The 26,143-nt window shown below is 35.1% G+C and overlaps 1 long non-coding RNA gene across 1 annotated transcript in view; it reads left to right on the top strand.

Annotated features, from left to right (window-relative positions):
- LOC120892515 (uncharacterized) overlaps nucleotides 1-6,827 on the top strand; it is an 84,059-nt gene extending 77,232 nt beyond the window's left edge. Inside the window, exon 3 of the long non-coding RNA XR_013425592.1 lies at nucleotides 6,654-6,827. This is a non-coding gene — a long non-coding RNA (uncharacterized LOC120892515). The remainder of the gene's footprint in view (nucleotides 1-6,653) is intronic.
- The last annotated feature ends 19,316 nt before the right edge of the window (nucleotides 6,828-26,143 follow it).

Raw genomic sequence — 26,143 nt, 5'->3', positions numbered from 1 at the left:
GCTTCTGGTTGTGTAAGTCAACCTATTAAGTCCTCTTTTTATAATTATACTTCCTGTTGATTATTTTCCTCTAGAGAACCCTAACTAATACAAAGCCTGTGTATGCATGCATCTGTGTATTTCTGTATCTCTACATCTATATTTATAGCAAGGTAAACATGAGCTCATACTGATGGTCATTAATTCTAATTCATTACCATCTGGATCCTTCTACTCATCTTACCTTGATTATCTGCAAACTCCTTCTGCAGCAGTAAGAAACCTGGTTCCACCATCTATCATCCATTTACTTATTTGTTTCATCTTGATCTACATCTATAGTGATTTCAAGATGGTTAAACTGTATTCCTGTAAGAAAAACCAGAGTACAGTCTTAATGTGCAGTTTCTCTTTATCTACATTCTTACAGTTTCTACTTTTCTAAAGTTTTCTCCCATCTTAATCATTGAAGTTATATCCTATATTTGTAATAGTTTATTTTATCACAATTTGTATTCCATTTCGGAACAACTGGCCTCCTTGACTTTTTTGTTGCTATTTTTTGATTGTATGCTTGCATTAAAGATCAGTCGTATAAAAAATTCTATGAGCTTTGACATGCATAGTGTCATGTGTTTATCATTATATGTCACACAAAATAGTTAAGCCACTGAAAATAATCCTTGGTGCTTCATAAAATTAACCCCTTCCACCCTCCAATGCCTAGATCATCACTGCAACTGTTTTCCTTCTGTATTTCTTTTTATTTTCTAGAATGTCATATAAATGAAATCTTCTAGTATGTTGTGTTTCTTACTGGCATCATTAACTCAATAATATGCATTTAAAATTCATCCATGTTATTTCATAGATTGGCTGTTCATTCATTTGTAGCACTGAGTAGTATTCCATTCAGTGATATGCCACAATTTGTTTATGTTTAACCTATTTTAAATTTTGGTTGCTTCTAGATTTGATAATTATGAATAAAGCTGACACAAACATTCATGTGCATGTTTTTGTGTGAACATAAGTTTTCAAATCAGTTGAATATAATGAATGCAATTGCTGGTAAAATTATGTCTAGTTTTGTAAGAATGCCTGCCAAAATGCCTTCCAAAGTGACTGTGACAGTTTGTGCTCACACCAGCAATGAATAAAAGTTCCTACTGCTCCACATATTCACCAGTATTGATACTGTCACATTTTGGGTTCCAACCATTCCAATAGATAGTAAGGTGACATTGTTGTTTTATTTGTATTTCTCTAATGGCAAATGATGCTGCAGATGTTTTCACATGCTATTTGCCATCTGTATAGCTTATGTGGTGAGTTGTTTGTTCAGATTCTTTGCCCATTTTTAAATTGAGTTTTTTTCTTATGGTTTAATTTTAAGAGGCTTTTATTATCTTGTATATTTTGGACACATAATCAGATTTGCAATTTTTTTTCCAGTTTATGACTTCTTTCATTGTTTTAACAATATTTCTTTTAGAACAATTTTTTAAAATTTAATAAAGTCCAAGCAAACTTTTTATTATTATTATTATTGTCTATCCTATTTGGTGCATACACCACAATTTATTTCTTCATAATTTGTTTTTGGGTATTTCATGAGTTTCTACTTTAGGTATTCTGAATGAAACATCTATGAAATTCTTGCATATTTTAATGTAACATTTTGTATAATTTTATTTTCTTTTCCCTTGTCTGATTTAACAAACTGGGACTTCCAATAAAATATTAAAAAGGAATGAAGAAAGATAATATTCTCTCCTTTTCCCCTAATATTAGATGGAAAGTATTTAATAATACAAAGTATCTGTACATATATCTCCTAATATTTTACTAGGTGTTTAATATTTATTTACATTCTTAGGTTTAGAAAGTTTTTCATCATAATTAGGTTGTGGGTTTTTACAAAAGTTTTTCTATAATTCTTCATATGATCATATGTTTTCTTAATCAGTCTGTAATGTGATATGTTCCACTAATTGAGTTATAAATGTTGAATCAGCCTTGATTCCTGGTATGATGTATTATCTTTTTACATATTGCTTCATTTGATTCATTAACATTTTAAGTATTTTTGTGCCTATGTTCATAAGAGTTCTGGTTCTCTTAGAGTAACTTTATTTGGTTTTGGCATTATTTGGATAATGTGTTAGTAAGCTTTCCATTACTGTAACAAAATACCTAAGTAATCAAATTAAAAAGAAGCAAGTTTTATTCTGGTGTAAAGTTTTGGGGGCTTCAGTTCTTGGCCAGATGGCTTCATTGTTATTGGGCCTAGGATGAGTCAATACATCATGGTGGGAGCATATGGTGTTGCTCACTTATGACAGCCGGAAAGCAAAGAAAGAGATAGGTGAGTTTCTTTTTCCTCCTTGATGAGGATATGTATGACCTTAATTCTTCTCAATAGGCTTTACCTCCTAAGGGTTCTACCACCTCTCATAGTGCTACATGCTGGGGGTGAGGGGCAAGCACAGGGGTGTTTGGGGACATGAGTGCAAACTGTAGCATGTAATGTGGGTCTGATAAAAACATTTTGGAATTATTCCTTCTTCTGTATTTGAAAGAGATTGTATAGAACTAGTTTATTTCTTCCTAAGATGTTTTATAAGAGTTAACCAATGAAACTACCTGGGCCTGGAAATTTTATTTTGTAAGATTTAAAATACTAATTTGATTTCTTTGATAGATATGGAGATATTCAGGTTATCTACTAATCTTTGAGTATGTTTTAGTAGTTGCAATTTAAAGAATTTGTTCATGTTGTCTATGTAATAAAGAATGTGTGTGTAGAATTGTTAATAGTGTTCAGATGTGTCAAAAGTGATTATCCTTCTCTTGCTTGTTGATTCTGGTTATTTGTGTCTTCTGTCCCCTTTCCTTGTTTAACTTGTGTAGAATTTTATCATTTTTATTGATATTTTCAAAGAACCAACTTTTGGTTGCACTGATTTTTTTCCTTTACTGTTGTCTATTCCATTGATTTTTGATTTTAATTCCTCATTATTACTTTTTACTTGTGTTTGTTTTAAGCTTATTTTGCTCTCTAGTATTTTAAAGTGGATACATAGATTATTTCAGGCAATGTAATTTGTGCAACATCAAATTTTATAGTGAGACACATGGTGGGATTGTTTTGGAATACACGTGGGCATTGCCCTTTGTTCTGAATAGGTCAAAAGACAAAAGGAATAGCAGCAGTTCTTAGCTGCCTTAGATGTGACAGCCTTGGGAAATAAAACACTGATCCCATTGGTGGTGAGGACGGAAATAGAGAGCTGAGAAAAAAGTAAGATTTATATCATTAGATATAGGGCCTATTGTGGTCCAATTTATGATTTTTCCATTCTGAAAGTTGGAATTTATCTTCAATATGAAGTATGAAGAGGGTAGAAATTTGATCTGATTATAGTGTTTAAAGGTGGGTCTTTTGGAAATTAATATTATATAAATGAATCAGATGGAGTCCCCATGATTGAATACTTGAGGCTTTATGAAGACAGTAACACACACACACACACACACACACACACACAAACACACGCTGTCTGTCTCTTGCTGAGTGATATCCTGAGCCACCTTAGGACTGACTCTGCCGGCAAGGATACTTGAACCAGATGCACTCTTTTGACTTTGAACCTCCAGAATCATTAAGAAAAAAAAAAAATCTCCTTTTTCCTTAAAAGTTAATCTGTGGTATTAAGTTATTAACAACAGAAAATGGACAGATACAAAGTCAGTATACCTTCATCCACATGTTCAATTTGATTTCCCCTTGAGGGAAAATAAATTCTTGTTGTGATGCTTTGATTCCCACACATTCCTGCTCATCTGACAACACTAGGATGGGATAAGAGTTGAATGGTCATCTAGTGAATTCTGCATTTTAAACCACAAGTTGATACTAATTAGAAATTCCAAAAGGTCATAAAACTTACTTCCAACCATGCAAATAGCAGAAGAGGACTCGCCAACATCAACTTTGGAGTTCTGTACTGAATCATGGCCATGGTTTTGCTATCTAAAACCAGTTAGTTTACTGGATCTTGTAGTTCTACACATTTATGTAGCTGCAGAATAGAATATATTTCAAAAAACTGTGGCTAAGGCAATAGTTTTGCTGTTTTCTGGATTTTTGCTGAGTTTTTGTTAATGCTGCCTTTTCACTTTGTTTCAACAAGATGCTAGCTTTTTATGTGTTAAGAACTTTCTCTACCTACTAGTTTGAAAACTATCAAATTTCATAGCATATTGTACAAACCTCTGATGTTTAAGGAGCATGACCACTACTAAATTTTCATAAGTTATTTGCCTGGAAGCATAAATGCTTTTATTAATTCTATTATCTATTAAAATATTAAGTATCTACCATGTTTTAGTCACTGTTCTATGCCCTACTTTTCTTACAGAGTCAGAGACAGATAAAAAATATTAAAATAATTATGTTGTAGGGCATATGTGATATGACTGCATCTAGTGATTAGTACTAAATAAAAGCAGATATATGTAATAGAAATTGAGATATGTGCATATCTGTGGTCTTAGGAAAGGTGTTACCCAAAGAGTAATTGGCATTTTTTTCCTTAAGGTGGGAGTTATATTGAGCCACTGATTTTAATTAAATGAAGGAAGAAGCAGTGTTGAAAGCAAATGAAAAAGCTCTAAGTACGAATAAGCATGATATCTTAGAAGAGCTCTTCCCATGAGCCTGGAGAAGAGGAAGGTAGGCAGGAATTGGTAGGAGCAGCAGCAAGACAGAAAGGTATTGAGAGAGTCTGCAGTGTCTTCTAGACATGGTAAGAGTATTTAGACCAGGAGAGTCAGTGATCTGACTTATGTTTTTCCAACTTTAGTTCAGAAGCTGTGAAGAAAATCACTATTGACAAATTTGTTTAGCCTTGAGAAAAACAAGGAACTGATATGTAACACTTTGCTTGGAGTTCAGAATAATCTGAACAGAACTTGTAGTGCAAATGATCATGGTTTAAGTAAATTCCATGGGATAAACCTCAATGTTGTATCATTAAAATAACCAAAGAAACGGAAAGAATTAATAGGAGAACTGGCTAATGATTTTAAACTTGTCTCAGTTTTTCAGGTCATAATATAAGAGATAATGGACTAGATGGGAAGTCAGATGGTATGAAAAGTAACTAACTGCCCTTTTACTGGAGAGAATTAATGCATCTCTAAGAACCTTTATTTACAGCCACGTACTGATTTGGGAATTAAGAAAATTGTGCTCCCTGAGACCCAAAGCAGAAACTGAGTGAGACAAATTCCTTGGAATCTACCTTAGATATTTCCTTTATTTTATTTATTTTTTGGATATTTCCTTTATTGTTAAATCTTTTAGTTATTAGCTCAGTAATATGGAAACACTAATGTCCATTCTTGGAAGCATAAATTAATTTCATTGCTAATTAACAAAGTATTTTATATATATATATATATATATATATATATATATATATATATATATTTAAATCTTGGTAACTGTTTTAAAAGTACAGAGAATGGTTGGCTTCTGCTAAACTGGGTGATGATGGACTGTTACTTGTCTCTTTTACTGAGGAATTCAAAAACAGACATGTGTCATCCATCCAGGCAAAATCTTGTGTCTAAAATATATCACATTTAATGTTCACTGTCAGGATAGTATAACAGGACCAAGTTCTAAATAATATAATTTAGGTCTTTTCTATTTTTCAGCATGTAATTTGTCTTACTTCTCCCTTAATACATAAGTTCCAATTCAGTTCAGATCACTTTTTTTTTCCTTAATATCTTTGACATTTTCTCCATCTCTACCATTCTGTTTCTTTTTTACTAGTTCGCTTTGTGTTTTGCACTGTGACTATTTAGAACAGTTAAATACTGCTGTTATACAAAAAATTTGAAAAGAATATTTGCTCTATTTAATAATATCTATATTAGAGAAAAGACTGATTGTAGAAAGCTTAGCATTGAGTTATTATTTTTATCAATCATGTATTCATCGTCTTACATTTGATAAACATTTGGCATAGATCAGGAACAGTGCTAAAGAACAAATCTTTTAAATGATGAATATGATGTAAGTTGTTGGTACACAGTTCATATTCTGGCGAGGGGGTAATTATAGTTGAGTTTAATAAGTGCTTTGTGACATAGGAACAAAATGCTAATGACTCACAGAAAAGGGAAGCTCTCTTTATGCCAGGAAATATAAAGAGAACTTTTAAAAAGAGGTGGCATTTGAAGGTGGTTTTCAAAGAGAAGTTAGATTTTACTCATGTAGATACTTAATATGACCCTCAAAGGTACAGAAGTACAAAAAAACACAAGACAGAATCAGGAGTAAGCAGATGGCCCATTGGAATAAATATGAAAAATATGTAAGGAAAGTGATGAGAGATAGCAGTAGAAGGTTGAATGAGGCCACATTGTAAATGATCCTTACATCATATTAAAGAATTTTGATTTTATTTTATAAAAACAATCAGAAAATATGTTTGAATACAGTAATGGACTGAACTGTGCCCTCCCCAAATCCATATCCTGAAACCCTAGCCCCCAAGGTACCTGTATTAGGAGAGAGGATCTGTAAGTGGTAATTAGGTTAAATGAAGTCATCAGAGTGGGGTGCTTATTCAATATAACTGATGATGTCCTTATAGGAAGAGGAAGAGACATCCAGGATATGCACACAGAGAAATGTCAAGTGAGGATGGTGAGAAGACAGCCATCTGAGAGCCAGAGAGAGGTCTCAAAGGAAACCAAGTCTACAAATATCAGCTCTTGACTTCCAGCCTCCAGCATGGTGAAAAAATAAATTTTTATTGTTAAAGCCACCCAGTCTAGTGTGCTTTTTGATGGCAGTTCTGATAGATTAAGATAATTACTACATTATTTTGCAAATTTTTCTTTTCTATTTGACTTCTGCATTATTACTCTCTCAGTATCTTCCTGCCTTCTTGCTTTACTTTTCTGTGTCCTTCTTTAGCTCATCTTTCTTTTTAGTTTCCTTTTGTTACAGTCTAGAGATGTGGTGTCCCCGCAAATCTCACATGTAAGACAATACAAGAACATTCAAAGGTAAAATGATTGGGTTATGAAGCCTTAACTCAATCAGTGAATTAATCCCCTGGTGGAGACTCAAGACAGGTAGGGTGTAGCTGGAAGAGGTGGAGCCTTGGGGGCGTGCCTTTCGGGTATATATTTTGTATCTGGTGAGTGGAGTGTAGTTGCGCATTCTCTCTCTCTGAGACCTCTGAAAACATGAGCCCCCCTAAATAAACTTCCTCCTTTAAAATTGTTCTTGTTCTGTCTTTTGGTCACAACAGTGAAAAAGCTGACTAAAACACACATTTAGTGCTACTTTATTAAATGCTACTATTCTCCAGTATTTTTGTTGATGGTCTTATTTTTTTTTCTTGACCTCTTTTCTTCTCAAATCGTATCCATTTCTATGATTAAATATTGCCCACATGATAATGACTTCACACTCATATCTTAAGCACAAACTTTCCTTCTGAGATCTTGATTGATAGATAACAGTTGCCCATCCTACCTCTTCACATTTACTGGTAACAGTGGACTTGAAAGTATTTCCCCAAATGAATTATGATGTTTGGTTTCCAGTATTTTTCTAGAGTGTGATCTGATTTGGAAAATATCATCTTAGTCCCCTAAATTGGAATTGTGAGTGTTATTCTACACTCTTCCACAAGTCCAATTAATTACCAATATCCAAAGATCCTACTGTTATGACATTTCTATTATTGGACTTTCCTGTCAATTCCTTCAGTACTGTTTCTTAGCTTTACTAGGCTTCTAAATGGTAGGTATTGGGTTTTACATTCTATGAAAGCTGGTTATGTCCTAATGTCTTCTAATTCTGCGATAATAACTTGGAAGACATTTTCTATGATTGAACAATTAAAATCCTATCTAGCTTTTGATAATTTCATACAATGTAGAGTTTTCTATCCAATATGAATAATAAATACAGAATTGACATATGATGCTTTCAGGGTTATTTCAGCTTAAAAATTCTGGACTGCTTAATGAGATATTTAGTAATTAGGGATCATTTAGAAGGTTCAGTTTCCTAAAATAAGACACAATTTTTTTTTATCCATTATGATGTGATCTTTGTCTTATAATTTAAATGGTAACTCAGACTGAAATTTAAATAAAGTCTTTTTGAAATTAGTAAAGTACCCCTGTTTTTCTTGAGCAAAACTGAAATATCTATATAATGGTTGGTTGGTCATATATCAGCCAACATATTCATTCAGTTTACCTATTTGGTTAGTCACCATTTCTGAGGATAACATTTTAACTTCTAGAATCTTACACCTTTTGGTTAATTCCTTTTTTCCCCTCAAAGATAGAGATTCAAATCTGCTTTACTGAATTTATTTATTTATACTTCTCTATCTTTGCTTTTCCAGCTCAGGATTTCAGTGTATATTTCCAATGTCTTGGCCTTCACATTCACAAGTGGTGGTAGATTGGATCTTTTTCAGCTAGGAGACTGAAAAGAAACTGAAAAGAAAATCATGAACTGTTGAAAGAGAAGCCAAATGCACACAAAATATAAATGCTTTTATTTCTTCTGTCATTTCATCTCTTACCAAGTAGTTTGTTATATCATTTTCATGGATTTTGTTATACTTCAAGAACAGACTGTGAAACATTCTGTTGGAAAATGTAAAAGAAAGGCTACTGAGACAATGCAAATATCGGTATTATATTTTGATGAATGATTTTTATTCATAGCCGACTTGTAATTTCTATAATATATTTCCATTGGATGTATATACTTTTTCATTGTTGTTGGTTTTATAGATGGGGGGAAAAATCAATGGATTAGTTGGTGGGTAAATCAATGAGATGATATAGATTGCCTATCTCTGACAGAAAGGAAAGCTACCTGATTCTGAAAGCACAGCGTTTCTGTTACCTATAAATAAGAATTACTGGCATACAAATAACGAAGAATCTAATTAGAGTTGTTTGCTTTATACCAGATTTTGCAGTGGGAAATGACAAAAAGGGGTGAGTATATTTTCCTTATGCCACATCATCCTGCCTCAACTAATGTGGAGCTCAAGCACAGGCCATGAGGTTTCCTGTCTCACCAGCCTTGACCTCAGGAAAGAAGGCAGCTCCTCTGTTGCCCTGTGGGATTTAGGTGAAGAGATAAATAAGTATAAACCAGTGACTTCTCAAACTGATGCTTGCTTTTAGGGCTATTGTAGCGTTAGGTTACAAAGTGCCTGTGTTTTAGCACACACTGGTTCTTGTGAATAGATGGCTGACTTGTTATCATGGTCTAGTTAATGAAAGAAAACAAAACTATGCTGGGTGTAACCATACTTCTCTAATATGTTTTCTCATACTAAACATATTCCATACAAAATTGTTTACAGAGATCATAATTATTGATAATAAAAACCTTTAAAAATGAAGAAAAAAATTATAGTGACAAGAAAAATTTCAAGTTATCTTCACTGTTACTTTCTGTTCTCCTATGACATGAACCTGGAAGGAAAAAGTGAAGATTTTGGTCTTTGAATTGAGAAACACTCCATTTTAAGTCTTTACCTTAATCATTGTGTGTTCCTGAGTAAGTTTGTTAACATTTTTTTTTAAATTTTTTTTTTTTATTTTTACTTTTATCAGTTCTGGGAATGAACTCAGTCAGGACTTCATGCTTGCTAGGCAAGCACTTACTGAAAAACGGTCCTAGCCCAGTTATTTAACTTTTAAGTTTCAATTTTGTCATATGTAAAATGGATAATAATGCCTGCTCGATCAGCTTTTATGAAGATTAAAGGAGACACTCTATAGTAATGCTTAGTCTAGCTTCTGGCGCTGATCAACATTCAATAGAGGAAAGCAAAGAAGAAAAACAGGACAATAACCAACAAAAAATTGTTTTCCTTTATATAAAGTTTATTATTCTTACTCATAAATTGGAACAAAGAAATCCTGATAAGATGCATTTACCTCTAAGATTATACAGTCTTTACTCTTTAAATGTTCACTGTTTTAATTTGCATTTTCTTAGTACCACAACCATATGGACTAAGGGATATTTAAAACAAATCCACTAAATTATTATTGCCAGATCTACCACAGATTGAGTGTTTATTATGACCAATGCTTTAATGTGTTCTTAATAGGCCAGCTTAAAAAAACTGACTAAAATCACATAGTGAAGAAACTACCAAGTTAGTTTTCAAATCCATTTCTTATTTCAAACTCATCTTCTCTATCAGTTTGGTTAAATCTACCTCTAAGTTGCAGATTTATCTCCAGAATTGCTCGTGCCAGAAATGCAGAAGTGCCTGGTATCTGAGGTAAGGTTTGGTATATGAAGTTGGATAAAATCCGGAAGATTTTACGGGAACCATAAACTATATTATACTCCAAGGTTCTTTTTATTTTCTAGAACAAATCAAATGATCTTAACAATTATAAATGTAAATGAAACCTGTTTACTCTGAAAAAAAATGGTTGAGGAACTCTTCAGGAAAACCAGCTTCTCTCTGACTCAGTACAATATATTCAGGAGGCCCTCTCATATCCGTAATGCTCATTATCTAGGGGATATTTAAGTCAAAGACACATCAAATGGACTTTTGGGATGCTAGGTATGAACCACCTTACAGCCAATTCATGCTTTGGATAAATAAATATATAAATTTTATGAACTGATTGACTTGAAGTCTCAGTTACCTGAAGGTTCCTATGACTGCCTTCTTCCTGATAATGCTACTGCAAAGAATATAACTGCTGAGGTCGTAAGAGGTCATCAGCCATAAATGGTGAAGGGCCCTTCTGTGAAAGTCAGTCATTTATTACATTGCATATAGAAAACATTTTCACAACTGCTAATTGAAGCTGAAATACTCCTTGTTAGTATTATATGCATTTTGTGCTAAAAAGGTAAAAAAAAAAATTATGGGACATTGCTTACTTCCAAAAACTCAAAATTTCTTTGTATTTAAAAGTTCCAGTAACTCCATACATTCCCTCTGCCCCAGTTCCATTTTGATGTTTCAGGGGCCTTGGGATTCTGTGAAAAACTACAATCTCCCTTGAGCAGAAAAACGGAGGAGAAGAAAAAATGGTGTTTTACAGGGTAAGGAAAACAGTGTCCCAGAAATGGACATGAGAGAATGAAACAGTGTGTCCTATAGTTATATATTACTAATATGACAGATGAATATAAGATAATGAATTGAACCTTTCTATGAGAAGATTGTGGAAATGAAACAAGAAACCTAAATTTTGTGTAGAATGGTAACATGTTAGAATTGCTATTGCTTGCTTTTGTTATGTACAGAGACATGACTATATGTATGGAGCAGGATATGTAAATTGTGTGTGTATGTTGAATGAAAATATAGTGTGTATATATATGTGTGTGTATATATATTGTATATGTATCTACTATATGATGTATATATATGTGTATGGAAATGCACATATACAAATATATACACATATATATGTGACTTGATGGCTGGTTATATATCTGCTTCTCTGTTTTGATCATACTACATTTGAAGTAAATTTGTTCTGATTCATTAATGAATTTGGAATAGTCCATAATAAAAAAAAGTCCCCAATTCTAAGCATCTGGATGCTAAAATTTCAAAATATTGAGGTTGGTTTATGGGCAGGGTGGGGACATTATTTGAGTTGTTAAGTAGAATAAAAGTTTTACCGATTTGATTAAAAAACTGAGTGCTTCCTGTGTTCAACATTTAGACTCTGGCAGGTTGAAATATGCCACTAAAAAGCATCACTTCTTTTGCAATCTGGCTTGAAATATCGGATGGAAAATGAAAACCATTATGGCAACCTGGTAGCGAGTCCAATTACAAATGACTCCAGAGCCCTCTGCAATGTGACCTGACTCTAAATCGTCCTTTAGGATTGTCATCCAGTCTGCTGGCCCTCTGCTTTCTGCCTACTCACATGTAATTGGGAAATGGAAGGTACTTATCTGTCTTGTTGATGGCCCTGTGCTCATTTAATAACAGTTGCTCCACAAGAGCACACGAAGGAAAGTACATTTGCTGTAGCTATAAATTTAGTCACTGAAGTGAGTAAATCTTGGGTATTACAGCTGGACAAATAGTCATTGGGAAGAGGGGGTAGGGGTAACAGTACTTTTTCTTAAAACAAAACAAAACACCTCTTTGTTCACCCTCTTTACCTGACTTCAATTATCTTATTCATGAAAAGTACAGGAAAGGAAGAAAGAAATAGGAAGAGTAGTGTTTGAGGAGTCACAAAGAGATCAGTTGTATTCATTTCAGAAGAATCTAAACATCAGGAGTGGATTTTACGTGCAATGTAGTTATCCTTTGAGAATTCTTCTTTGACAGAAGGAGGTTCTTTTGATGTCCTAATACTATACCTGAAAATGCTCAATAATATAATTGCTATTTTGTTCTGTAGTTAGTTGGTAAGCAGTGGAGACTTATTTTGCAATGTTATACTGTCCATTTTGTGTTGATCTAGCAACCTGCAGCTTTGTGAATATTCACTGCAGGTGCCTGGTCCAGGGATCAGATTTTCACACACTGAGCAGCAGTAAAGGAGTCCATTTAAATGTAAGAATTGAATGCAGGGGTTTTATGGTTTTATACATTTTTTATGAATTATAAAAATTAAATGAACACAAATCCACATCTGCAAATAATCACAGGGATCTAAAACCAAGTTTAAAGCCTTGAAGACAGGAATTTTCACCTCAGCAAGCACCGGGGAGTGTTTTCTTAAAGTGCTGTCATGGTAATAAAAACAAAGATTTTACATCTTTTATTAGCTCTTCTGATTTAGAAAGCTGAAAAACACTTTGACTCATATGTGAGAATGAAAATACCCAAACTAAAACCTTTTTCTTTTTGGCAATAAATTCTTGTCTACTTCTGAGGGTTGTTTCATATTCTCTTTCTGGCATATTAGTAGCAAAACTCTGTCTTACAACCTGAAGCAAATTCCTTTATTTGGGGCTTTATAAGAATGATTGATTTCTCAAGAAAAAAGGAGTTGGATTAGATAAACCCATAGGCATTTGTTGCCTCAATAACAAGAATACTTTAAAGTCTCCAAATCATTGTTTTTAAGCTACAATAGTGTTAAAGCTTAATAATACTACTAATAAAATTTATAATTAGAAATCACCTTGATGCATTCTTTCCAATTTAATATAAAGTACCTGTATTTCTTTGAGATACTTGTTGGAATGGGCATTCTGAATTTCCCTTTATATCTGCAGTTTTGTAAGATGAAGGTTCTTGCCCAAAGCCACACACAGAGCAGGGATTAAAATGATTGAGTCCTTACTCCTGGTACTGCCTTTCTCTTCTCTTGACAACACATCATCCAGCCAAGGAGCAAATCAATAATAATGAAAACTCCCTTTCCCCCCTGGAGTGTTAAAGAGAACAGGTTCACAGAGCAATATCTACAGCAGCAACTGACTGCTTGTTGACCAAGACCTTAGCCATTTTGTTGTGGAACTAGGGGGCTACTTAGGACGGCTAGCCAGGGGACGAAAGCAGCAGTTAAAAAATGAGACTGGCAGAGAGTAGAGCCCCATGGACTAAACATCGTTCATCTCAACTTCTGACACTGATTGGCTCTGTGACTTTGGGCTGATCACATAATTCCTCTGTGCCTCACCTTGGCCACAAATGAGATGGGGCATGGAGGCAGAACAAACTTGCTCTCTGCAGTTGTGGTGTTAAATCAGTTTTCTGGGGACTACTTTCTAAACGCAGGTATTTGGGCTGCTATATTCTGTTTTGATCTTTATTCTAAATTAAGCTGGCATTTAAAAAATCTTTATTAAAAATTTAGTGTATAGGTTATAGATTTGAAAACAAAATGAATATTATTGAGACTGATATGTAGGGTGAAAAATGGACTTAAAAGCGTTTTAAGTGCTAAAAGGAATTTTTATTTTTTTTTTCTAGAAAAGTGGCATTTTAGATGAAATTTCAGTCCAGTACCAATATTCCTAAATCAGACTCTTTTAGAATATCTTGCCCCTGCAGGATGCCCTCATGCCAAAATATTCCTAGTAGTCATCCTGGGGGTCTGTTTCTTATGCTAAATTAGTCCCTGTTTCTGGTGCTGTGCCTGCAGCCTTTGTTGGTAGACCACTGACATGTCCAACCTATAGTTGCCACCTCCATGTTTGGGTGAGGACCTTCTCAGGATAGCTCTTTCAGTGTTTCCTGAGGTTGAAATTATCCAAAGGCTAATTTTTTTAAAAAGGATTCCAAAATGTAGTTATTTTCCTTTCAGCTTACATAAAGGCCTATAGGAAACAAATCCCATAAGTTCTTACATTTAGGGGGGAAAAATTCTTTATTAGAACCTAGAAAACATTTCCTATGTGGGGAAGAAGCAGAATCTAGAATGTTCTCTTTATCTCTCCTTCCCAATCTGCTGCATTGAACATTTCTCTATTTTTCTTCACCTAAATGCAAATTCTCTTATGTTTCTCTACTGTAAATAGAAGTTCCTTTTTAAAAAGAGAGTATAAAACCCAGCAATTCCACAAACAGCTAGATTTCAAGTCCAAGTTTAGACGTAGAGAGGATGTGCTTTAGCTATCACTATTTCTCTCTTTTTCTTTCCTCTTTATTTTTTCATATTAAGGAAAAATAACAAAAACAAAAAAAATAAAAAATTTAAAAATGTCTATTTCCAAATTTAGCTTGTATTTCTCATTTCATTCTGAGATTTACTCATTTATTTACTAATATTTTACATATACCTAAAATACCTGCTTAGCAAAGTAAGCACTACTTTGCTTACTTTGTTTGCTAAGTTGATCCACATAAAATTTAACATTTTTATCTATAAAAATAGCAGCTTCATACAGCATCCTAAATAATTCCATTCTTCTTGGAAAAAAAGCTTCATTTCTAATGTCTTCAATTTAAGAAATAAGAATAATTTGTCTATGATTAAAAGAAAAATACCTTATCAAGGTTATAAGGACTGAGTCAATCATCAATCTGTAGTTTTACTACTTTGAATATTTGATTAAAATTTTTGTTCAAGAGGCACATTTTTATTTATCACCTAACTTAAGCTCTTTCAGGTTTTGTTTGTGCATTAATATTTTGACATATCAACTGAAATATAGAAAATACAATTTTCTTATTCCTTGGTTTATATAGAACTGTAGATCTGAGTAGGACATAATAAAATGTTTTGCTCAAATATCAAAGGAAAACATTTTCATTAAAAAAACATGCAACTTCCAAGCCCAAAATAACTGAGTTCTAATAATGGTATGAGGCAATGGGTGGGAAAAGATTAGGTTGAAGATTATGGGAGTCAATAGTAAATGGAAGAGTAAAGAGCTAGACAAGTATTGTCCCAAAGTCCCTGAAGTGACTAAACATAAAACAGTCTACATAAATTCCCATCACTACTGAGCTATAGCAGAGGTCATATAGCATGGGGTCAGATGCACTTTGGAAACACATGCACATGCACTCTTGGACTTTACAATGTGACTTTATGATTTCTCATGTCCTTCAAGACTTTCTCAGGTATTCATTTTGGCATCACTTAGGCTGTATAAAAAATGTCATGGTTGTCAAATGAGCAGCAGAAAGATATTCTGCAAGATTGAGCAGTGGAAAACTACAGCAACTGTAGTCAGAACTAATGAATAAGTCATGTCTTGGGACAAAGATAGTTTGACATCTGACCTTATATATACATGCTGTTGAAAGTCAGTTGCTAAGGTCTTACAGCTGGGTGCACAGGAATAAATTTTAGTTAGTTGGTAGGTGAGAGCACAATGATTGTAAATATCCTCTGATCATGTGCAAACCAAGTAGGAGAAATTTGTGGCAGTGATAAATTTCCTTTTGAGCACTAGCCATAGAAAATTCATAGTGGCTTCTAAGAATAAAATGTTCAGAGGATTCTGAGGCTCTGTTAATTAACCACAAGATTAGTCCTAAAATATTATCTCTTTCTTCTGTAGACAGACACTTAAAAAATATGACTTCCTGTACTGTATTCTTTAAGGAAATTATGAACTTATTTACATGCTTTTGGTATGAATTTTAAGCCAGTCACTGTTATTACTCATAAGATTTCCCCTTATTTTTTTAAAAAAACATAATATTGCCTCCAAGTGAATGACATTAGTAAGATGGTGAACTAAGTGGTTCATCTTTTCCACAAAGACAACAAAAGCAATAAACAAAAGCAATCCACAAACATAGCAGTGGAAGGTTCAAGAGCACAATAAAGAAGCCAAAGAAACTCTGTGGGACATAAAAACTGAGGATGGCTCTGTAAAAAGGATAAGGAGTTTGTCAGTGTTACCCCATCTCCCAGAGCAGCTTGGTGCCAACAGCAATCTCTATGGAAGGATGTCCCCTCATAGGGATAAGAAAATAAGAAGGACCCTACTAATGCTTGTCATTGCTGGGGATACCTGAAGCCTTCCCCACTGATAATTTCACAATCTTCTTGATACTGAACCTAGGTGATGAAGTCATTATACCCCCTGTAGAAGGAATGGCTACTGAATATCCTCAGAGGTGCAGCTGTCTCTGGGCTGAATCTCTCTCTCAGGTGCCCAAGTCTCTGCTGTACACCACCCATGAGATCAAGATGCAGAGAGTCTTACCATCTATGAAACAAGAGCTTCTGTTATACTGTGCCCTACATTCTGGGGCTTGAGTTGCAGCTGGGATGCATTGTCACTGGGGCTCCTGTGCTGTATCCTGCTTTCTGAGTATGAAGTCTTAATGCTGCTTTGACATACCATCCCTGTGAATATGCTGCTGCTACATTCTGACTCTGAGACCCAGGTGACTGCTGCATCCTGTTATCCTAAAGCCCATGCCTTAGCTGCATCTTACCTCACCAGGACCTGAATGTCTATTGCATACCTTGTATACCCAGATCCTCGCTCCATGGGTATTCTACACATGCCTGTGTCTCAGTTACTGGTCCTACTGACATAGCAATATATCCATGCTCCATGTCTGAAACAATGCAAAAATTCCTTCATGCTCTTGAGCCCAAGACACTGGCTTCACTGCTATTCTGAGTATATATGCCTCACTGTTTCTGAGAGCTCATCTATACCCTGGATCCCAGTACCACAATGGCTATGTCCATTCCAGTACCTGACCTGATTAAAAAAATATTTCCTCAGTTAGAATTTCCCCAGTGTGGGATAAGAAATATAGGGAGGTTTTTGAAGCCTGTCACTGCTGCTACTGACACCAGCAGCTTTGGCCACAGTGGACCCCTGTAGTTTTAACCAATACTGTTTTCAGCTGGTAAAATTGCATGGAGATTGTACTGATGTTCCTACCTTGGAATAGGTAAAGTTATATTGCATCCAGCTGGCACCCTTACACTCACCTGCAGGTGAGAGTTTTCCCTATCAAGCTAATCTAAAAAGACTGACAGAGGCATAGTTCTCTTGAATGTACAGACATAAATGCAAGTCAACTAAAATAAGAAAAAGCACCGAAGTATGATACCACCAAAGGAGCACTAATATCTATTTTTGTAACTGCCTTCAAAGAAATGGAAATATGCAAGTTACCTAGAAAAATAATAATTAAAAAAAGATTGTTTTAAGAAATCTCAGGAAGATACATGAGAACATGGTTAGATATTTAAATGAAATCAAGAAAAAAAATGTGAACAAATAAAAAACTCAATTAAGGGCAGAAATCATAAAAACAAAGTACTAAGCAAAAATTCTGGAGTTGAAGGATATGGAATAAAAACACAGTGGAAAGACTCAATCAACCAGAGAATCTGGAACTCAAAAACAGACCTTTGAAAAATTCAGAGGAGAAAAAAGAAGTAAGAATTAAAAAAACAGCAAAGAAAGCCAAGTGTTATGGCTTAGATATGAAGTGTCCACTAAAAACTAATATGTGAGACAATATAAGATGGTTTAGAGGTGAAATGTTTGGGTTATGTGAGCTTCAACCCAATTAGTGAATTATTATACTTGAATGGATTAACTGGGTGGTAACTGAAGGCTGGGTGAAGCTCAAGGAGATGGGTCCCTGGGAGCATGACTTTAGGGTATACATTTTGTGACCTGAGCTTAATTCTCTCTCTGCTTTCATGTTGTGATATCCTGAGCCCTTTTCCTCTGCCACACCCTTCTTCCATGATGGTTGGCCTCACCTGGAGCCCCGATGAATGGAGTTGGCCATCTGTGGACTGAGAACTCTGAAACCATGAGACCCCAAATAAACTTTTCCTCCTCTAATTTTTCTTGTTAGGTCCTTTGATCACAATGAAAAAGCTGACCAAAATACCAAGGAAGTCATACCACATTATTAAGCAAATAAATATATGCTTTATGGAAGTCTGAGAAGGAAAAGAGAAAAAGAAAATGGGAAAAAAAGCTTATTTAGAAAAAAATAACTACTGGAAACTTCTCAAATCTTGGAATATTTAGATCCTTGAAGTTCAAAGGGCCCAAATAATTTTTAGCTTAAAGATAACTTTACTGAGTATGATCTATTACCAGTTGTCAAAGACAAAAGTGTTTTCAGGCAAGAGAAAAAGTGAATTATCATATACAAGGGAACCCTGATAAATCTATTAGAGAATTTCTGAGCAGAAATCTTTCAGGTCAAGTTTCAAAGTGCTAAAAGAAACTAACTAACTAACTAACTAACTAACTAACTAACTACCTAACTAACTAACTAAATTGAAAGCAAGCAAACAAAAAATACTTCCCAACCATAAATACTTTATTCTGCATAGCCTTGTTCAGAAATGAGAGAGATTTTTCAGTCAAACAAAACCTGAAGGAGTTCATCAATATTAGGCCTGCTTTACAAAAATTACTAAATAAAGTTCTTCAAGTTGAAATAGAAGAATGCTCATTAGTAACACAAAAGTATATGAAAGCACAAAATTCACTGGAAAAGGTAAAAATAGAGTCAAATTCAGAATGTTCTAATCCTGTAATGGTACATGTAAATCATTTTAACTCTAGTATAAACATTAAAAGTTGAAAGTATTAAAATAACTATACCTATACCAGTTTTCTAATGAACACAATATAAGAAGATGTAAATTGTGACATCAACAACATAAAATGTGGAGATGGAAATTAAAGGTGTATAGGATTTTTATGAAAATGAAGTTAAGCAGCTGATAAAGTTTGGATGTTGAATGTCCCCTAGAGGTCCGTATATTAATCATTGATCCCCAGTGTGCTACTATTGGGCGTTGGTAAAACATTTGGGAAGTTGGGTCTTGTGTGTGATCTTTGGGTCATTGAGGGAGGGCCCCTGAAGGGGATTTGGGGACACCAGTCCATCTAGTCTTTTGGATCATTTCTCACCAATGCCATTTGGCACCTCCACCAGAGGCTCAAAATTATGAGGCCATTTGGTCATGGACTAGAACTAACAAAATAATGGGTTCAATAAAGATCATTTTTTAAGTTAATTATCTCAGGCATTTTGCTATGGTTAAGGAAATTTGATAAGCCTCCTATTAACCATAAAGCAAAAACTTATACTACATACACAAAAGATATTTTTTCCAAAGAAGATATTTTAGTCCGCTTTTTCACTGCTGTGACTAAAAGATATGGGAAGAACAATTTTAGAGAAGGAAAAGTTTATGTAAGGGCTCAGTTTCAGAGGTTTCAGTCCAGAGACAGCCAGTTTCCTTAGGGTTTGAGATGAGGCAGAACATCATGGCAGAAGAGTGGTGGAGAGAAGCAGCTCACATGATGATTAGAAGCAGAGAAAAAGACTCTACTCACTAGATACAAAATATGTACCCTAAAGGCATGCCCCCAATGTCCACCTCCTCCAGCTACATCCTCCTAAACTTCATTTAACACTCAGTCAATCCTGTTAGGAAGTTAATTCACTGATTGGGTAAAGACTTTTGTTACCCAATCATTTTTCCTCTAAACCTTCTTGCATTGCCTTACACATGAGCTTTGAGGGGACTCCTCATGTCCAAACCATAATATTCTACCTCTGGTTCCCCAAAGGTCCTGGTCATCTCACAATGCAATACATTTAGTCCATTTCCAAGAGTCCCCATAAGTCTTAACATTTTCAAGACTGCTCAAAAATTCAAGTCCAAAGTTTCCTCTGAGACTCAAGTCAAGCTTGCATCGTGAGCTCCTATAAAACTCAAAAGTGATTTATAATTATTCAATATATAAAGGTACAGAGTAAATATTTCCATTCATCAAAATAGGGGCATAGGAAGAAGGAATAGAACCAAAACAAGACTGAAATCCATCTGGCCAAATAGGTCCTTAGCTCCCAGTTCAGCATCTGGAACACATGACATAGTGATGTTCTTTTCAAAGGGCTTCTGTAGCTCTGTCCTTGTCTCTTTGTTGGTTGCAGCCCATGTTGCCTTTCTGTTGGCTTCTGTTGCTCAATTCTTGTAGCCTTCTTCAGTGGATGTTCCACAGTACTGGCGTTTCTTAATCTCTGGTTTCTCCACTGCAGCTTTGGCTCCCTCCTGACATCTCTGCATCATCCTCTCTGGCGCTGCCCACAGAGTCTTTGACCCTGGGACACTTTGCCTAGCCTTCCAGACCTTCTTTTGAAATCTTGGTGGAAACTTCCATTACCCTCTAACTCCAGCTTCCTGCAACCCAGACAACCAGCCCCACCAGGTTGATGCCAAGATCTGCATCCATCTCCAGCAATAGCCAAGCCTCCAGAAGCCTTGGCTTCAGAAGCCCCTGAATACTTCAGTGGCTGAGCATGTTGAAAAAAATTTCCTAGGCCACCTTGTGTAAGAAGGGTGTCCCACTGGTCTCTTCTCAAGAGAATTTTTGCTTTACTCCCTGGAGACTGAGGTAGGTATTGTCTCCCCAATTCCTGAAATGCCCTCAAGCCATCTTTCTTTTAGTCTCTGGGCGAAATCTTGAGCATTTCTTTAGTGACAGTAATGTCTAACAACTGCAACCTAGCCAGAGTTTTACCACCACTTTTCAAGTTGGGTTTTTCAAATCTTTCTGCTCCTGAGTATCACAATAATCTTGGCTAAAAGCTGCCAGCCATATCCATGCCACAGCCTGAATGCCATGCTGCCTAGAAATTTCTCCCACCAGATTAAGAAGCCCATTGCTGTAAAAATCAACCTCAGAGACACTCTCAGGACACTAGAAAAATACATAAACTTCTCAGCCAGAACATAACATAAATGGCCTCTAGTCCAATTTCCAATAGAGTCCTCCTTCTTTGAACCCTCTTGAGCCCTGTCTTCACTGTCCACAGTCTTCTTGGCATTCCGGTCTTCTGAGCCCCCACTAGAACTGGCCATTAAGCTCCACTAAGAGCCACTTAGGCATTTCAAGTATGAACCACTAAACTTTCCAAAATTCCTTCGACAAGCTCCAAAAAGCTCCAGAAGTTTCTGAAACACGTGGGCAGGTTAGTCATAGCAATGACCCCAATTCTTGGTATCAATTTTTGTTTTAGTCAGCTTTTTTTGAGGCCGTAACTAAAAGACCAGATAAGAACAACCTTAGAGGAAGAAGAGTTTATTTGGCGGCTCACAGTTTCAGAGACAGCCTGGCTCTATTTCTCAGGGCTTGAGGTGAGGCTGAACAACATGGCAAAAGAGTGTGATGAAGGGAAAGCAGCTCATAGATGATCAGAAAGCAGAAAGAGACTCCACTCTCCAGATACAAAATATATACACAAAAGGCATGCCCCCCCCCCCATGAACACCCTCGTCCAGCCACACCTTATCCACTTAAATCTACCACTCATTTAATCTCACGGAGGGATTAATTCACTGACTATATTGAGGCTTTCATAACCCAATCATTTCTCCTCTGCACCTTCTTGCATTGTCTTACACATGAGCTTTTGGGAGACATCTCACATACAAACCATAACAGAAGATATACAAATACTCAAAATATACATAAAGGTGCTCATCATCTGTCATCATCAGGGGAATGCACATAAAAGCCACAGTAAAAATTCACCTCACATCTGTTAGGGTAGCTATTATCAAAAAAGATTAAAAAATGGCAAATGATGCCAAAGAAATAGAGGAAAATAAAATCTTGTACATCATTTGTGGAAATATAAATTGGTATAAGTAAAACTATCTTATGACCCAGAAATACCATTTCTGGGTACACATTCAGAGGAAATGAATTTAGTGTGTCAAAGAGACATTCACACTCTGATGTTCATGACAACACTATTCACAATTTCCAAGATGTGGAAGCAGTCTAAATATCTGTAGACAGATAAATGGAGAAAAAGAATTGTAGTATATGTATACAATGGGATATCATTCAGCCTTAAAAAAGAAGGGGATCTTGCCATTTTTAACAATTGGATGAAATTGGAAGACATTATGCTGAGATAAGCTAGACACAGAAAAATCAATATTGCATTATCTCATTTATTTGTGGAATCTCAAATAAGTCAAATGTAGAAGATAAAGAGTAGATTGGTAGCTGCTATGGGCTGGCGGCTGGTTGGAGAACATGGATGCTGATTAAAGTGTACAAACATTCAGTTGTAATAGCAGTGAGTTCTAGATATCTAATATAAAACATGGTAACAATAGGTAATAATAATAATATATAATTGGAATTTGTACATTCAGATCTCTGTTAAGGTGATGGATGTTATTAGCTTGACTGTAAGAATTGTTACACAAAATTTATTTCAGCATGACATTTTACAGCTTAAATATATAGAATTTTTAATTTGTCAATCATACCTCAATAAAAGTCTAAAAATATTGTCTTAGATCCTCATTGGATAGGTAAGATTTTTCTTATTTTTACAAAGTCCCTTTGCTTGTCTCTCATCCTTATTTCCATCCTTTTTGTAATTGCTTGTTTCCTGCCGAAGATATGCATAAAGTTAAACCTGCTAGAGGCGGAGACTGTGTACTAAACATGCAGGAGCTGTCAGTTGGGGTGGATCTGGGGATGATTCCAGAAGTCTGTCTGCTCATTTTAAGAAGAAAACACATTATCAGCAGAGTTGAAGCAGGTCTTCTTAGAAAAACAAACAGATCTCTGACTGCTCTTATAAAATTCACAGATCCTGTCACAGTAAGTTCGATGCTGTTGACAGATCATCAATTAAAGAGTGCCTGTGTGAAAAGAAATGTAGGAGGTGATTGGTATATGGCTTTTTGTCGGATGACAGTGGCTCTCACCACATTGTGAGATGAGCTGGGATTCATTTGACACCCAACTCTGACTCAAAGGCCATAGTGTTAGATATCAAGGAGCAGGGATTAATTTAAGACTATTACCTTTTCCTTCCAACCCAGGTCCTTTTCCTTCCAACAGGTCCTTGAAAACTGCAGTAAGCTAATGTCATGTCTTGTCATTACAGAAAAATATTATTATCCATCTCCATAATTTGTCTTAGTTCTACCAAAGAGAGAGGGTCTGGTTTAGAGTGCAGTATTGTTGAACATTAAGCAGATCCATCCTTGCTATGATTGATGGCTCTGTTTCACTAAGAGAGGGATAGTCTGGTGATTATTTCAAATATTTCTGTCTAATACATTAAATGAGAATGCAAAATTATTTCTTTTTTGGTTGTATCTATGTTGGAGAACTACTAATATGCATTGGAACAAAGCAGGGAAGGAGGTCCTGCTGATGTGTGTTGTGTGGACTAGAAGCTGTGTGATCTGGGCAACTCACTTGTTCTCATCATCTGTATAGTGGGGATGATAATGCCTACTTTGAGATGTATTGGATTTCCCCTTTTCCACAGGGGAATGTTTCAAGATTCCTCCCAGAGGATGCTTAAAAATCATGGATAGTTCTAAAATCTGTATACATTACACTTAAAAATAAATAAATAAACAATATATATATATATATATATATAAATTATATATTATATAAAAATTATATATATGTATATATATGCATATGTATATATATGTGTGTATACATGTAGTATACATATAATATATACATATAATATACACTATACTTGTAAGATATGTGTGTATATATACGTATAGTATACATATAATATATACATGTTTTATATATATATATATATATATATATATATATATATATAGAGAGAGAGAGAGAGAGAGAGAGAGAGAGAGAGAGAGAGGTGTTAAGCCTCAATAAACCCATTGTAAGTTGAAATACCATAGGTTGATATCATAATAACTTAACCCATCAAACACCACAGTTTAGCAACACAGCATACTGTGTGTGCTGTTTTCCCTCATGATTACATGGCTGGCTGGGAGCTGCAGCTGAAACTGTGGAAAATGAAACCATCTGTGGTGTTGGTTTTGGAAAGCCCAGCCCTGGTGTAGATTTTTGAAAGACCAAGCTCCTGCTTTCTGAAACAGTTACTGAGACACAGAATTTCAAATCATAACATCAAGGACAGACTATAGGCTTCATCACCCCCAGATCTCTGACCAGCCTTTATGACTCATTGCTTTTCTTTGTTTCTTTTCATTGGAAATATGAATGTTTCAGACCATTACATGAGATATTGTATCATTGCCTGCCAAGAATTTAGAATACGAAAACTGCTTTGAGATTCCCACCAGAACCTATGACTTTATTAGGATTACACATTTTTAATGATTTTTAAAGAATGCAAGATAAAATTGAATATTTGATGATACTCTTTTATTCTAGTGATGACATCTATTAGAAGAAAAAAAGCCCAATGCTTGGATTAAAAATTGAGAAATGTAATTAAGTTACATTCTTGCTTTGCTCATTTTTCATAAATGAATTTTATTTAGTAAAACATTTTTCTTTACAACAATGCAAAATTAAATGTACCCAGGACAAAACTATATTAAGGAGGCCTATGTAATTGCTTAACTTTAATACTGGTGATTTTGAAAGCAGTTTTAGAACAAGGAACTAGTAGTGATTTTGAACATGGTGGAGCTGCAGTTTCATTACAGATTTAATCTATGTAAATGATGATATGTTTAAGAAGGAGCATGATCTTAAAATGCAAATAAAAGTGACCTGAGATCTTGCTTAGTGCTTAAATGGGTATTTTTTTGAGCTGTTTATGATTTATACAGATATACTTTTCTGAGTATAATTGTAATTTTTAGTATCACTGTATTTAACATCACAAAGATATTATAGAAGATCATTAAAATGTCTTTTATAATAAAAATATCTTGGCATTAGTTAATTGCAGCCTAATTTACAGGACTTTCAACTTCATATCTGGCTTTGTGGTATTTATTTCCAGATAAATAACTGATAAATATCAAGATATCTTTATTTTCTATAAATTTATATTTACATCCCACAACTACATTTATATGCCTAATTAAATTGAATGAATAAACTTCTTTAGATGTCAGAACAAAAACCAAAATTAGACTTACCCTATTTAATCATTCCTTTCAGCACTAACTTAAGTAACACCCCAATCTTAAGTAGCAAGTGGTTCATAATCCAGAAACCCATTATGTGGCATAATCTTTTTATTTATTTATTTTTGTACTGGGGGTTGAACCCAGGGGCACTTAACCATGAAGCCACATTTTCAGCCCCCTGCCCCTCTGTTTTTTTTTTTTTTTTAATTAAGAGACGTGGTCTTACTAAGTTGCTTTAGGGCCTCACTAAGTTGTTGAGAGGCTAGTTCTGAACTTGCAATCCTCCTGCCTTGCCCTGCTCAGCCTCTGGGATTGCAGGCATGTGCCACTGTGCCTGGAATGTGGTATAACCTGAAGAAGTTAGTTTAACTCTCTCCTGTGCTGAAACTCTGTCTAAAGTACTATGTAGAGGAAAACAGAGCTGAAAATGGTGAGTGCTGACAAGAAGAGATGCAGTTTTCAGCTGCAGAGTAAACTGGAAGTTGCAGATTCTCAGTTCCTTTCAGGAAGGTTCATGGTCAGCTAAGCCGAGATAGGAGGATCGCAAGTTCAAAGCCAGTCTCAGCAAAAGCGAGGCACTAAGCAACTCAGTGAGACCCCGTCTCTAAATAAAATACAAAATAGGGCTGGAGATGTGGCTCAGTGATTGAGTGCCCTGAGTTCAATTCCCAGTACCAAAACAAACAAAAAGGGTTGATGGTGCCTTTTTCTTTGTCCCTGATCTTTTTACTACGCCTATTGCTCA

Source organism: Ictidomys tridecemlineatus, chromosome 9 (genome assembly GCF_052094955.1).
Source record: "Ictidomys tridecemlineatus isolate mIctTri1 chromosome 9, mIctTri1.hap1, whole genome shotgun sequence".
NCBI lineage: Eukaryota > Metazoa > Chordata > Mammalia > Rodentia > Sciuridae > Ictidomys > Ictidomys tridecemlineatus.
The sequence above is the reverse complement of the archived record's forward strand: the minus strand, read 5'-3'. Positions and strand labels throughout refer to the sequence as shown.